General features: G+C 44.0%; 1 long non-coding RNA gene across 2 annotated transcripts in view; it reads left to right on the top strand.

Annotated features, from left to right (window-relative positions):
• Positions 1-4,915, top strand: part of LOC141021327 (uncharacterized) — a 48,031-nt gene extending 43,116 nt beyond the window's left edge. Inside the window, exons 5-6 of one of the 2 annotated variants that reach the window (XR_012182227.1) lie at positions 1,213-3,716; positions 4,521-4,915. This is a non-coding gene — a long non-coding RNA (uncharacterized lncRNA). The remainder of the gene's footprint in view (positions 1-1,212; positions 3,717-4,520) is intronic. The other variant, XR_012182228.1, reaches the window with a different exon arrangement.
• Positions 4,916-16,619: the final 11,704 nt, after the last annotated feature.

The raw sequence follows: 16,619 nt of genomic DNA, 5'->3' as shown, positions 1-16,619 counted from the left end.
ATGTCAAGATTATGGGGAAATTGTCAGCATTAATCTTGATGCATGTAGATAGTTGGTTAGTAGATCAACTAGTTGTGTTGTTGTTAGCAGATTAGTCGGCCGTGAGTTAGTGGCCGGTTGGGATGGCCGGGTCGTGCGTGCATGCATTAGATGGATAAGCTAGCTACGTGTGTGTGCCGGCCAAGTAAACGGGCTGCATGTGTGCGGTTGGTTAGTGCGTGCGTGGCCGAGTGTAGCGGCCGGCCCTGTGTGAGCCAGAGTATAAATCCCCCGTCTCTGTATTGGTTGCGTGAGCCGGTGTTGTAGCCATGTAGTCACCGTAAAGAAGAAAAGGATTGGAGCGTTCGTGCGCCCGTGACGGCGTTCGTGCGCCGGCCCGAAATTTCTTGTGTCTTGTGTCTTCTTCTACCTCTAGCCGAGAGTGAGAGAGAACAGCGGTTCCAACATCTCCCCCGCGGCCCAGCCTCATGTGCGCCACCGTGGAGCAGGCTCCCACGCTGCTTCCCTGACCTACCGCCGACTAACCTGGGAATTCTGTTGCGCCGCCCCATGAACCCTACATAACGCTGGCTAGACAGTCTCCGGTGTTCCAATTTATGTCAACCATGACACTGCTGGTGCCCAGCGGACGCTTGAGTTCCGGTGCATGTGATGTGACTAACGTGGCCTTCGTTTTGTCAGGCTTAGCACTGTGAGGATGAGGCTGCTCCTATAGGCACATGTGATGTCTGCGTTCTTGGTGGCGAAAGGCCTCCATCTATAAGAATGAGGCTGCTCCTATAGGCACATGTGATGTCTGCGTTCTTGGTGGCGAAAGGCCTCCATCTATAAGAATGAGGCTGCTCCTATAGGCTCTTACCATCTACTATATATTGTGTTTCCTTCTACTGTTTTTTGGCTTTACAATTTGCAAATGAAATAATAATTATTATATTCGTAATGTTTATTTGCTTGCTGCTTTGCTTGATTAAACCCAAAACATTACCAGAGAACTTACAATATATGCTCTATGATTTTGTCCTGCAATTCTGAATAATGACGGAATATGTCCATCCAGGTTTTCTTTAAATGTTACTACTATCTGTGCATTTATCTTTAATTAGAAAACTAATGTTAACTCTCAAAGAGAAATATGCATGCTCTCTGTTGAACAATTGAACTATCCCTTGATGCATGTCATTTTAATTTTTGGTGAACTGTTTATTTTTAGAGCAACTACTCTGGACCTCCAAGTGTTGAATGCACATGGAACAACTGAAATCCCAACAATCACAGTATGCTTTGCGTTGTCATTAATTGTCCTAGATATTCAAACCCTATAAATATTACTTGATTGTGTGATGTTAGATGATTATAACTGACATGGACTCCCAAAGAATTTCTCAGGTTGCCTGTGCTGCAATAATCTATCAGGTGCAAAGAAGAAAACCTAAGATTGTGTGATGTATCTTTGTGCTAGCTTTGAAATGGCCATCGGCAGGGAATATGCGATCCTCTCTTCGGCGTCAGGAGGGGTGGCTTGAGTGTGTGACTTTGTTTTCTCCCGTTGCAACGCACGGGCATATGTGCTAGTATCACCCTACGAAGGACAAATATCAAGAAGCGACCTCTCCTTCCCAGTAACGCATCTCTTTCTTGAAAAAAGTAGGAAGTCCATCAGATTGAGGAGAGGGCAACACTGCCTCACTTTCTCCCATGAGAGCACAACACACCTCTGATGTGCCTCCCTCACGCGGCCGCCTCTCCTCCATGCCTCCCCGCGGCACCGACGACAGCCGTCCACGGTGCTCCTCTACTTCGCCGCCACCCCACGCGCGTCGTCGCCTCACTCCTCCGCTTTCCCCTCTACGCCTCTCCACGCTACGCCATGGGGGTGCTAACTACCGAGGCCGAGGCCGTCTGCTGCCAATGCTCCCTTCCTCCAGCCCCCGCCTCCATTCTCTCTCTGCTCTAAATCTCTGCCCGCCTGCGCCTCTGACTCTGGCCGATGCTATCGGTTCTCGCGTCGGCCGCCACTGGCGCGGCTCCACCCCGTCGCCTCCATCGATCCCTAAGCACCTCCTCGTTGTTCCGCCTCTGCGCGCACCCCTGCGGCTAACCCTAGACTCTGAATTGTGATGCGGGTAGTGAGGATGGGAGCGGGGCGGCCGCGTCACTGAGTGGGTGGAGCGGCTGTGGTGTCCCAGCGTGGTTGGAGAAGCAAGGGCAATGGTGGCGCCGTGCTGGGGCGGAGGAGAAGGATGGCTTTGTGGTGGACTGAGCATGGAGGGGTTTGATGGGGTAGCAAGAACACTGAGCACGGGGTGGAGCGGAAATAATGTCACTATGGAGAAGATGAGACCAATTTTGTGTTGCCAGGTATTAAGTTAAGATATTTTCACAACTTTTGGATGGTCGTGCACTCTTTAATTTTATGCACTAATGTCAAGTGTGGATCCATGGGCGCCATGAGAGAACAAGCACCATACGACAACTGCACAGATTGGGCTGTTGAGTTCCTGATTTTCCTTTTCATCAAAATGTGACAAAGTTTCATCACTATAATGTGCATGCCTTTTGTGAGTGATAAGAATATGTAGCATGTTTATTTTTCCAGTATATGTATTGTGTCTGAGGCTGGAAGTATCATATCAGACTTGCATGCAGATTCTAGACCTGCCAACTACCTATACAGAATATCTGTGAATGCACTCATGTAGTCTCATGCAGACTTCTTTTATTTGTTTGAGAAATTTGGAACAAGAAAAGTGTAGTGTTATGAATAGAATATGAGGTTGGGATCAGTGGTAGACATGTGCATATTACATCTGTGTTTCTACAACAACAAATTTGTGTTTTATGTATTTTCTGTACATATTTCCTTTTGTGCCATTCCCAGTAATTCCGTGCCTTGCCAGTGATCCAATAATATTCTTCTAATTCTGGCTAAGTTGTTTCCTCAGCTTCTGTCTGCCAAGGACGTGGTGGATCGAAGGAAGTTTCGATGTAGAGTTAGCTTTGGAAGGAACTTTTTTTGCTCACTGTTTACATGCTGGTGGTACTCTTGGTGTTGTCTACAGTCTTATTGCCAACTGGAAGGAAGATAGTTAGCATTTTTGGGCTTTATTCGTTCATCAATGCCCGTTTTCCAGTGGCCTATTGAAGAAAAATCAAAGGGGGGAAAGATAATAGTATTTCTAAAAGTATTTTTCTGGAGATCCAACAATATCCATTTCATATGTATTTTTCCTGAAAAGAAGTAAATATATTAATCAAAAGTATCAGGTACAAAACTATTCTAAAGTTATATTTAGTACCACTAGCACCATCAACAATTGGCAAGTGGGCTTGTTTTCCTTTGTAAGTCGATGATGAAAAAGTTATCTCCGGGTGTGAGTGCCACAAGTGTACATACAATGGCTTACATATTCACTAGGTTTGGTTTTCAGAGAATTCTCAATGCGTATAGCAGTCCTCTCCATATTAACACATAAAGCCCCATTCCCTCACAACACTGGCTGGTGGCGGAGCTTGACAAGCGTCAGATGCTTTTATGGTGCCTCTTCATTTCCCGATAAATGGAATTAAAATCTAATACTATGATGTGGTAGGTGGTGATGTGGAGGCGATGACCATCATGGAAGAGGGAAACTGGGTAACTAGGTAGGTGAGCATTGTTTCGAAGAGGGAAACATGCTGCTGGATACTGATGTTGATTGCAAGGGCTCCATGACATTGTAAGTTGGTCAATGGAACAATTTTGAGCCTTACATCTATATTATAATGACATCTTTCTTGGAACTCAGTGGTAGAACATCACTCGTTTGGGCAGGCAAAAAATTATAGAGGCCAACATTGGCCATGACATCCCCTTTCGCTTTGAGAACCGATGATGCATAAGAAGAGGCCTAAAGATCTAAAACATTTGTAGGCTCGAAACCATGACCTTGGCCCTCTTTGCACCCTCAGTATCCAAATTTAGATTTGCTTTGTAATAACTTGGTGTTTTACCACCTTAAAGATGGCCTACCGTTAAGTAATATATGCTCGTAAGCTCTATTTTGTTGTCGCATCGCTCCTTTAGCATTCTTCGCTTGCATAGCTATATCAACAGTGCAATTTACACCACGGGCAATCTATGTAAGGTGACAGCATTGCTAATACATCTCCTAACGAGTGCACCTTTTCCCTCTCATAAGGAAGCAGCGTACACCATGGACAATCTATGTGCTGTCCCAGTAGGAAGTACTGAGCCCCGACTAAAATCGCTGAACATTCAGTCTGGATCATAGATGGTGGCCCCTTTCCTGGATTCATAAATTTAGTCAGGTCTGTTAACATTGAGAGCGAGACTTCGACTTTAGTTCCTGGAGATGATGAAAGAATTTTAGTGCGTTTTAATTATTCACATCTCAGTGCCCAACCCGGTTATTATCAAAGTTCAAACTGTGTCTTTGAGTTGCGTGCAGGTTATTTGAATTTATTTGAATGTATTGAATTTCTACAGTTATATTAAGATCCAAATTACAAAAATTTTGTAGGTTACGAGGGGATATCCCAATGGACAGGGATGCGGAGGCGGAGTGGAGGCCGGCGATGGCCTGGGGAAAAATTACAACGAGCAAGGCAGCGATATTGTATAGTAACACGGTCGTGTGTGTGTGGCCTCTGCGCAGCAGCGATGGGTAGTCATCGGAGCAAGGACAACTGCTACCACACACATGTGGGTGATGGTGCTTGAGGCCGCAGGGCCGACCGGGCATGTGGGTGGTACGTGTCTGATTGTCAACATCGGATTCCGAGCAGTCCGTTGAATCTACAGACATTAGTTTTACTTTACAAAATATTCATGACTTAATTATATCCTCTTCTATCAAGTGCTATATTCATATATGCAACCGCTGCCTCAACGGCTCACACTTTTGCAAGTCGTCACCCGCCACTTCATATTTTAGAAAATACAACTGAATTTGATAATTGGATCAAATCCAATTATATGTCATGTACCTACTTTGATTGAATCTGAAATTTTGTTAGAAACATAACGAACCACTTAGAATGTGCAAAAGGAAAGATGTCGTGTTTTTACAGTTCTTATGCCGTCTGATCAAATTTTCTTATCTCACATTTTATTTGAGATGCCAGAGTAAAGAAAATGTTCTCAGCCTTGGACGATGCATTCACTGGATTCTTGAAACCATTACCTTTTTCTCAAGTAAGTCCAACTACCATGCAAGGGGCTCTCACAGGTGTAGGTTTGTTCATTGGCAATTGACAGCATAACCGCGCAAGACAGTTGACAGCAGATCGCTTATGGTAGGACCTAGCTATTACCAATAATTTATACTATCAAATGCAGTGTTTGTGAATGGTGTTCATTTATCATGGCTGAAGTTTGCAGGTCTTCTACTAGGTTGTTTGATACTTTTTGGTCTGTACTTGAATGTTGCTTACCTAATTTTTTATTGGCTACTATTCTCAGTGGAGATGACACACAAGATGTTGTTTTGAAGTAAGCTCATGCACACCATTCTTTTGTAGTTATACTTCAGAAGAAATGACTTCAATCTTTTACTTGAGACTCATGAGTCGTTGAGGTCAATGATGTGTGATATTCTAGGTTCAGAGGATGGCTCAAAGACTAATTACGTCAAACTAGACAGTGATGCTTAGTTAAAACATCATTTTGGGAAGCTTTATGAGGGAGTCCCCTATTCCTATTGTATCCCCTCAACCCTACCCATGTGACACACTCAACATCCATGTCCTACAAGGAGCGAGAGAGAGAGTGGGAGGAAGGGTGAGTGGAGGAATGGCGAGATGTTGATATATAGAGAGGGGAAGAGTGGAGAGAGAGAAGGTTTACGTTTTTTTTACGGGTCAAGAGAGAAGGTTTACTTGATGATTGTTGTCGAGTCGCTCAAATACATGCATTGTAGCCCGTAGCAACGCACGGGTGTTCTACTAGTATATCTAAGTTTTGATTGACTGATGTTTACTCATACTCGTCCTGTGGTGCCACGGTAATGCAGTCAAGTGTAATATGTGTCATGTGGCCAGGATGTCCACATACATATATATATACTACCCCCTCAGTTTTATAATGTACTCCTTCTGTTTTTAAATATAAGCCTTTTTAAAGATTTTAATACGGACTACATACAGAAGTATATAGATGAATTTAGAGTGTAGATTCATCTATTTTGTTCTGTATATAGTTCATATTGAAATCTTTAAAAAAACTAATATTTAAGAACGGAGGGAGTAGTGCCTATTTCTTAGAAAGTGATGGAAGAGAAAAAAAAACTCTTCGCCCTGTCCGCTCCCGTGAGCGGCAGGGCGAAACCCTAGCCGCCGCCGCTAGCAGTCCACTCTCCGCGTCCGCTATCCCTCGCCGCTGTCGAAGGATGCGGTCAGGCAAAGCCTGGCTCGCATTGGCGGTGGTGGACCCTCTTCTTCTACGGTTGCTGCTATGCGGGACGCGATGCTCGATGCGGAGCACGCAGCGGTGCCGGAGGCACGGGTGGGCTTCTTGCTGCGGTGGCCGTGCGGGAGCTCGCGTGCTCGCCTGAGCCTGGGTGGTGTGGCACATGGAGCGTCAGATTTGGTGCCAGCGCTCATCGATCTACGGCGAGGCGTGGGGGTAGCGGGTGTGGCCATTGCCCTAGGTGTTGTTGTTGTGGTGGTCACTCCCGGGTGCAGGAGGATGGCTCGGGTGGTGGTGGTCACTCACTGGGTGATGTCTCTCGCTGCCGTGGTGTTCGGGTTTCGGCGACCAGGGAACCTGGGTGAGGTGATGCTGATGTCCGACGCGGTATGGTAGGTAGTCACACACGTCTCGGTGGCTGATAATCAGCGAGGGTGCGGGCTTGCAGTTGCTCGGCGGCGCAAATTTGGTTGTCGGGCTTTGGCAGGCGGGACGCCGAGGTGATGGCAATCCTTCCTCTTCGGGTCTGGGCATTGGCTGATGGTGGATTGGACCTTGGGCTCATGCTTGGGCGGACCAGATGTCGGCCCGAGGCGGGTCAGGGTTGTCGCTCTAGGTAGAAGTGATTGTGCGTGGTCCGGGTGGTGTCCGTGAGTGGTGAGAGTCCTCTCTATGTGGGCACCATGCTCGATGGTGGTGGTTGGGACCACGCTATGCCTACAGATGGATCAGTGTCGTTGTTCATGGATGCGGCGTCGTGCGATATCGCCTTGGCTAAGGTCATAGGGAGTTAGACGAGGCTTGCCCGGCGGCGGCCATCAGTATTCACTTAGTCTTATTCCTCCTAAGTCCATCGGGACTGGCTAGGGATGCAGGCATCGGCGCCTCCAACTGTGGAGGCGCTGACTTTGACTCGGTGGCTGATGCCGGGCTAGGAGTAGTTGGTGAGTCCACTGCTCTTCCTATTATGGTTGGGTTGCTGAGACATGGGCATGTGGTGAGGTCTCGGACCATGGACGCCGGGGCGGCGGCCCTAGAAGGTGGTTTGCATGGTTGGCTCTTCGGCGGGTACCATGGCAGCGGTGGTGACTATGCCTCTTGGTAGAGCGGGGGTGACGAGAGGTGCAGTGGTGGGTGACATGGGCTTGTTAGCTGCATTCGCAGTGAAGTTGCCCATATCTGGATCTAGCAACTTGTGATCGCCGTTATCGTCCTAGGTGCCTCATGGTGACATGGGTGAGCTACCGAGGGAAAGCTCTGCACCTTGACGCCAACGGCAGTGACGCCCGCTGGTGCCCTCTTGGACTCGAAAGCAGCGATGTTTTCCCTCCTCGGGATGTTGTCATGGAACTTAGGTGTTGTAGGTTGTGTTGTGGCATCGTATTCAGGTTGTCCTGTGTTCTTCTTTTGAGGCTTAGTCATGTGTGTTTATGTTCTCAGATTATCTTAGGATCTGTTGTCTCAGAGGGTTGTCTCACTACCTTGTATCGTTTGGCTGTGTACTTTAATATTTGCTCTATATATAAAACAGGGCAAAAGTCTGTTTCTAGATGCATTTTTAGAAAGTAAACAAAAAATCAAACTTTGATGAAATTTAGAGAAAGGGTTATCCATATATACAATACCAAACATATATAATATAAAAATATGTCTCATGAAGTATGTAATGATATGTACTTGATATTGTAAATATAGATCTATTTCTCTATAAAATTAGTCAAAAAAAATTCATGTTTTATTTTCTAGAAAATCTATAGGCATTACACGTCGTGGGCTAACACAAGAAGTTAGTGGTATCTCTTAGTTCACAGGTGAAATTGTCGTTCATGTAATGTAAACGCCAATAGTCGTGCGTATTCGATAAAATGCAGGCATCACAACATGGAACGGATGCAGTAGTCCCATTACACGCTCAGCTCACAAATATTCGAAAAAATAACGTTTCAATGCTCTCTAGCAAAGTAGCTTCCTTGCCTAGGAAATGATGCAAAAGATTGGCTTTGCTCATCCTTGGGTTGATTGGATAATGACTTATGTAACCTTGGTGAGATACTATGTAAAATTTAATGGAGCTATTTTGGATTCATTTGCACTGACATGTGGCATTCGGCAAGGTGACCCATTATCCCCATACTTATTTCTTTTTGTTGCTGATGGATTATCTGCTCTTATCAACAAGGGAATTGATTATGGTGATTTATCTCCACTGAAAATAACAAGAAGAGCTCCTGGTGTATCTCATCTTCATTGTGCGGATGACACATTTTTTTTAAAGCTTGTGATCAGCCAGCATCTCATGTCAGAAGTACTCTAGAGGCTTATGGACTTGCTACAGGACAAATGATAAACCCAGATAAATGTTCACTCTTGTTTGATAATTCTTGTCCCGAGCATGTACAGGATTCAGTCAAGGCTATTCTACATGTTACTGAAGGAAATATGCCCTAAGGCAATAATAAAGTTGTTATTTATATTTCCTTATATATCATGATAAATGTTTATTATTTATGCTAGAATTGTATTAACCGGAAACTTGATACATGTGTGGATACATAGACAAAACAGAGTGTCCCTAGTATGCCTCTACTTGACTAGCTCATTAATCAAAGATGGTTAAGTTTCCTAACCATAGACATGTGTTGTCATTTGATGAACGGGATCACATCATTAGGAGAATGATGTGATGGACAAGACCCACCTATTAGCTTAGCATAATGATCGTTAAGTTTTATTGCTATTGCTTTCTTCATGACTTATACATATTCCTTTGACTATGAGATTATGCAACTCCCGAATACCGGAGGAACACTTTGTGTGCTATCAAATGTCACAACTCAACTGGGTGTTTATAAAGATGCTCTACAGGTGTCTCCGAAGGTGGTTGTTGGGTTGGCATAGATCGAGATTCGGATTTGTCACTCTGAGTATCGGAGAGGTATCTCTGGGCCCTCTCGGTAATGCACATCACAATAACCCTTGCAATCAATGTGACTAATGAGTTAGTTACGGGATGATGCATTATGGAACGAGTAAAGAGACTTGTGGGTAACAGACGATCGAATCTCGGACAAATAACATACATATGACAAAGGGAATGACGTATGTTGTCATTGCGGTTTGACCGATAAAGATCTTCATAGAATATGTAGGAACCAATATGGGCATCCAGGTTCTGCTGTTGGTTATTGATCGGAGATGTGTCTCGGTCATGTCTACATAGTTCTTGAACCCGTAGGGTCCGCACGCTTAACGTTCGATGACAATTTGTATTATGAGTTATGTGTTTTTGGTGACCGAAGATTGTGAGTCCTGGATGAGATCACAGACATGACGAGGAGTCTCAAAATGGTGGAGAGGTAAAAATTGATATATTGGACGAAGGTATTCGGACACTGGAATTGTTTTGGGATGTTTCGGATATTTATCGGGGTACCGAGGGGTGTGCGGTGCCCCCTCCACAGTTTACTCCTCCAATCATATCATCGTAGTGCTTAAGCGAAGCCCTACGCGGATCACATCACCATCACCGTCACCATGCCGTCCCGCTGAGGAAACTCTCCCTCGACCCTCTGCTGGATCAAGAGTTCGAGGGACGTCATCGAGGTGAACGTGTGCTGAACTTGGAGGTGCCGTACGTTCGGTACTAGATCGGTTGGATTGTGAAGACGCTTGACTACATCAACCGCGTTAACCTAACGCTTCCGCTTTTGGTCTACGAGGGTACGTGGACACACTCTCCCCCTCTCGTTGCTATGCATCTCCTAGATAGGTCTTGCATGATCGTAGGATTTTTTTTTCAATTGCATGCTACGTTCCCCAACAGTGGTATCCGAGCCAGGTCTATGCATAGATGATATGCACGAGTAGAACACAAAGAGTTGTGGGCGATGATAGTCATACTGCTTACCACCAACGTCTTATTTTGATTCGGCGGTATTGTTGGATGAAGCGGCCCGGACCAACATTACATGACCACGTTCATGAGACCGGTTCTACCGACGGGCTTTTGCACACATGTGGCTGGTGGGTGTCTGTTTCTCCAACTTTAGTTGAATCGAATTTGACTACGGCGGGTCCTTGTTGAAGGTTAAAACAACAAACTTGACGAAACATCATTGTGGTTTTGATGCGTAGGTAAGAACAGTTCTTGCTAGAAGCCCGTAGCAACCACGTAAAACTTGCAACAACAAAGTAGAGGACGTCTAACTTGTTTTTGCATGGCATGTTGTGATGTGATATGGTCAAGGCATGATGTGATATACGTTTTTGTATGAGATGATCATGTTTTGTAAGTTATCGGCAATCGGGAGGAGCCATATGGATATCTTCTTATTGTACGAATTGCGATCGCCATGTCATTGTTTTACTTTATCACTATGTGTTAGCGATAGTCGTAGAAGCAATAGTTGGCGAGATGACCACGACGCTACGATGAAGATCAAGGTGTCAAGCCGGTGACGATGGAGATCATGACGGTGATTTGGAGATGGAGATCAAAGGCACAAGATGATGATGGCCATACCATGTCACATATTTTGATTGCATGTGATGTTTATCTTTTATGGATCTTATTTTGCTTAGTACGGTGGTACCATTATAAGATGATCCCTCACTAAAAATTTCAAGGTATAAGTGTTCTCCCTGAGTATGCACCGTTGCGACAATTCGTCGTGCCGAGACACCACGTGATGATCGGGTGTGATAAGCTCTACGTTCAATAACAACGGGTGCAAGACAGTTTTGCACGTGCGGAATACTCAGGTTAAACTTGGCGAGCCTAGCATGTACAGACATGGCCTCGGAACACTGAGACTGAAAGGTTGAACGTGAATCATATATTAGATATGATCAACATAGAGATGTTCACCATTGGAAACTACTCCATCTCACGTGATGATCGGACATGGTTTAGTTGATATGGATCACGTGATCATTTAGATGACTCGAGGGATGTCTATCTAAGTGGGAGTTCTTAAGTAATATGATTAATTGAACTTAATTTACCATGAACTTAGTCCGGATAGTTTTTGCATATCTATGTTGTAGATCGATGGCCCTACCGTTCCCTTGAATTTTAATCCATTCCTAGAGAAAGCTAAGTTGAAAGATGATGGTAGCAACTACACGGACCGGGTCTGTAACTTGAGGATTATCCTCATTGCTGCACAGAAGAATTATGTCCTTGATGCACCGCTAGGTGTGCCACCCCCTCCAGCAATTGCGGACATTGTGAATGCCTGACAGTCGCGTGTTGATTACTACTCGATAGTTTAGTGTGCCATGCTTTACGGCTTAGAATCGGGACTTCAAAGACGTTTTGAACGTCGTGGAGCATATGAGATGTTCCAAGAGTTGAAGTTAATATTTCAAGCAAATGCCCGGATTGAGAGATATGAAGTCTCCAATAAGTTCTACAGCTACAAAATGGAGGAGAACAGTTCTGTCAGTGAACACATACTCAGAACGTGTGGGTACCACAACCACTTGACTCTACTGGGAGTTAATCTTCCGGATGATAGTGTTATTGACAGAGTTCTTCAATCACTACCACCAAGCTATAAAGGCTTCGTGATGAACTATAATATGCAAGGGATGAACAAGACAATTCCCGAGCTCTTCACAATGCTCAAAGCTGAGGAGGTAGAAATCAAGAAGGAGCATCAAGTGTTGATGGTTAACAAGACCACTAGTTTCAAGAAAAAGGGAAAGGGAAAGAAGGGGAACTTCAAGAAGAATGGCAAACAAGTTGTCACTCCCGGGAAGAAGCCCAAGTCTGGACCCAAGCGTGAAACTGAGTGCTTCTACTACAAAGGGACTAGTCACTGGAAGTGGAACTGCCCCAAGTATTTGGCGGATAAGAAGGATGGCAAAGTGAACAAAGGTATATTTGATATACATGTTATTGATGTGTACCTTACTAATGCTCGTAGTAGCGCCTAGGTATTTGATACTAGTTCTGTTGCACGTATTTGCAACTCGAAAGAGGGGTTACGGATTAAACGAAGATTGGCTAAGGACAAGGTGACGATGCACGTCGGGAATGGTTCCAAGGTCGATGTGATCACCGTCGGCACGCTACCTCTACATCTACCTTTGGGATTAGTTTTAGACCTGAATAGTTGTTATTTGGTGCCAGCGTTGAGCATGGACATTATAACTAGATCTTGTTTGATCTGAGATGGTTATTCAATTAAATCAGAGAATAATGGTTGTTCTATTTATATGAGTAATATCTTTTATGGTCATGCACCCTTGTTGAGTGGTCTATTCTTGTTGAATCTCGATCGTGGTGATACACATATTCATATTATCGATAGAAAAAGATGCAAAGTTAATAATGATAGTGCAACATATTTGTGGCACTGCCGATTAGGTCATATTGGTGTAAAGCGCATGAAGAAACTCCATGCAGATGGACTTTTGGAATCACTTGATTATGAATCATTTGATGCTTGAGAACTATGCCTCATGGGCAAGATGAGTAAGACTCCGTTCTCCGGAACAATGGAGCGAGCTACTGACTTATTGGAAATAATACACACCGATGTATGCGGTTCGATGAGTGTTGAGGATCGCGGCGGGTATCGTTATTTTCTGACCTTCACAGATGATTTGAGCAGATATGGGTATATCCACTTAATGAAACACAAGTCTGAAACATTTGAAAAGTTCAAAGCATTTCAGAGTGAAGTGGAGAATCATCGTAACAAGAAAATAAAGTTTCTACGATCTGATCACGGAGGCGAATATTTGAGTTACGAGTTTGGCCTTCATTTAAAACAATGTGGAATAGTTTCACAACTCACGCCACCTGGAACACCACAGTGAAATGGTGTGTCCGAACGTCGTAACCGTACTTTATTAGATATGGTGCGATCTATGATGTCTCTTACCGATTTACCACTGTCGTTTTGGGGTTATGCATTAGAAAAACTGCATTCATTTTAAATAGGGCACCATCTAAATCCGTTGAGACGACACCGTATGAACTGTGGTTTGGCAAGAAACCTAAGTTGTCGTATCTTAAAGTTTTGGGTTGCGATGCTTATGTGAAAAAGCTTCAGCGTGGTAAGCTCGAACCCAAATCGGAGAAGTGCGTCTTCATAGGATACCCAAAAGAAACTGTTGGGTACACCTGCTATCACAGATACAAAGGCAAGATCTTTGTTGCTAAGAATGGATCCTTTCTAGAGAAGGAGTTTCTCTCGAAAGAAGTGAGTGGGAGGAAAGTAGAACTTGATGAGGTAATTGTACCTTCTCTTGAATTGGAAAGTAGTTCATCACAGAAATCAGTTCGAGTGATGCTTACACCAACTAATGAGGAAGCTAATGATAATGATCATGAAACTTCGGATCAAGTAACTACCAAACCTCGTAGGTCAACTAGAGCACGTTCCGCACCAGAGTGGTACGGTAATCCTGTTCTGGAAGTCATGTTACTAGACCATGACAAACCTATGAACTATGAGGAAGCGATGATGAGCCCAGATTCCGCAAAATAGCTTGAGGCCATGAAATCTGAGATGGGATCCATGTATGAGAACAAAGTATGGGCTTTGGTGGACTTGCCTGATGATCGGCAAGCCATAGAAAATAAATGGATCTTTAAGAAGAAGACTGACGCTGATGGTAATGTTACTGTCTACAAAGCTCGACTTGTTGCAAAAGGTTTTAGTCAATTTCAAGGAGTTGACTACGATGAGACCTTCTCACCCGTAGCGATGCTTAAGTCTGTCCGAAACATGTTAGCAATTGCCGCATTTTATGATTATGAAATCTGGCAAATGGACGTCAAACTGCATTCCTTAATGGATTTCTCAAAGAAGAGTTGTATATGATGCAACCAGAAGGTTTTGTCGATCCTAAAGGTGCTAACAAAGTGTGCAAGCTGCAGCGATCCATTTATGGACTGGTGCAAGCTTCTCGGAGTTGGAATATACGTTTTGATAATGTGATCAAAGCATATGGATTTATACAGACTTTTGGAGAAGCCTGTATTTACAAGAAAGTGGGTAGGAGCTCTATAGCATTTCTAATATTATATGTGGATGACATATTGTTGATTGGAAATGATGTAGAATTTCTGGATAGCATAAAAGGATACTTGAATAAAAGTGTTTCAATGAAAGACCTCGGTGAAGCTGCTTATATTTTGGGCATCAAGATCTATAGAGATAGATCAAGACGCTTAATTAGACTTTCACAAAGCACATACCATGATACAGTTTTAATGAAGTTCAAAATGGATCAGTCAAAGAAAGGGTTCTTGCCTGTGTTACAAGGTGTGAAGTTGATTCAGACTCAATGCCCGACCACTGCAGAAGATAGAGAGAAAATGAATGTCATTCCCTATGCCTCAGCCATAGGTTCTATCATGTATGCTATGCTGTGTACCAGACCTGATGTGTGCCTTGCTATAATTTTAGCAGGGAGGTACCAAAGTAATCCAGGAGTGGATCACTGGACAACGGTCAAGAACATCCTGAAATACCTGAAAAGGACTAAGGATATGTTTCTCGTTTATGGAGGTGACAAAGAGCTTGTCGTAAATGGTTACGTCGATGCTAGCTTTGACACTAATCCGGATGACTCTAAGTCGCAAACCAGATACGTTTTTATATTGAATGGTGGAGCTGTCAGTTGATGCAGTTCCAAGCAAAGTGTCGTGACGGGATCTATGTGTGAAGCGGAGTACATAGCTGCTTCGGAAGTAGCAAATGAAGGAGTCTGGATGAAGGGTTCATATTCGATCTAGGTGTAATACCTAGTGCATCAGGTCTAATGAAAATCTTTTGTGACAATACTGGAGCAATTGCCTTAGCGAAGGAATCTAGATTTCACAAGAGAACCAAACACATCAAGAGACGCATCAAATCCATCCGCGATCAAGTCAAGGAGGGAGACATAGAGATTTGCAAAATACATACGGATCTGAATATTGCAGACCCATTGACTAAGCCACTTCTATGAGCAAAACATGATCAGCACCAAGAGTCCATGGGTGTTAGAATCATGACAATGTAATCTAGAATATTGACTCTAGTGCAAGTGGGATACTGAAGGAAATATGCCCTAGAGTCAATAATAAAGTTGTTATTTATATTTCCTTATATATCATGATAAGTGTTTATTATTCATGCTAGAATTGTATTAACCGGAAACTTGATACATCTGTGGATACATAGACAAAACAGAGTGTCCCTAGTATGCCTCTACTTGACTAGCTCATTAATCAAAGATGGTTAAGTTTCCTAACCATAGACATGTGTTGTCATTTGATGAAAGGGATCACATCATTCGGAGAATGATGTGATGGACAATACCCATCCGTTAGCTTAGCATGATGATCGTTAAGTTTTATTGCTATTGCTTTCTTCATGACTTATACATATTCCTTTGACTATGAGATTATGCAACTCCCGAATACCAGAGGAATACTTTGTGTGCTATCAAACGTCACAACGTAACTGGGTGATTATAAACATGCTCTACAGGTGTCTCCAAAGGTGTTTGTTGGGTTGGCATAGATCGAGATTAGGATTTGTCACTCCGAGTAGAAGGTATCTCTAGGCCCTCTCGGTAATGCACATCACAATAAGCCTTACAAGCAATTCGACTAATGATTTAGTTACGGGATGATGCATTACGGAACGAGTAAAGAGACTTGCCGGTAACAAGATTGAACTAGGTATAAGGATACCGACGATAGAATCTCGGGCAATTAACATACCGATGACAAAGGGAATGACGTATGTTGTCATTGCGGTTTGACTGATAAAGATCTTCGTAGAATATGTAGGAACCAATATGAGCATCCAGGTTCCGCTGTTGGTTATTGATCGGAGATGTGTCTCAGTCACGTCTACATAGTTCTCGAACCCGTAGGGTCCGCACGCTTAACGTTCGATGACGATTTGTATTATGAGTTATGTGTTTTTGGTGACCGAAGATTGTTCGAAGTCCCGGATGAGATCACAGACATGACGAGGAGTCTCGAAATGGCTGAGAGGTAAAAATTGATATATTGGACGAAGGTATTCGGACACCGGAATGGTTTCGGGACGTTTCAGATATTTATCGGGGTACCGAGGGGTTACCGGAACCCCCCGGGAAAATATTGGGCCTACATGGGCCTTTGGGGAGAGGGGAGGCAGCCCACAAGGGGTGGCTGTGCCCCCTCCCATGGGGAGTCCGAATTGGACTAGGGGAGGGG

This window comes from Aegilops tauschii, chromosome 4 (assembly GCF_002575655.3).
Source record: "Aegilops tauschii subsp. strangulata cultivar AL8/78 chromosome 4, Aet v6.0, whole genome shotgun sequence".
NCBI lineage: Eukaryota > Viridiplantae > Streptophyta > Magnoliopsida > Poales > Poaceae > Aegilops > Aegilops tauschii.
Note: the sequence above shows the minus strand (reverse complement) of the source record. Positions and strands in the feature narration are given on the sequence as shown.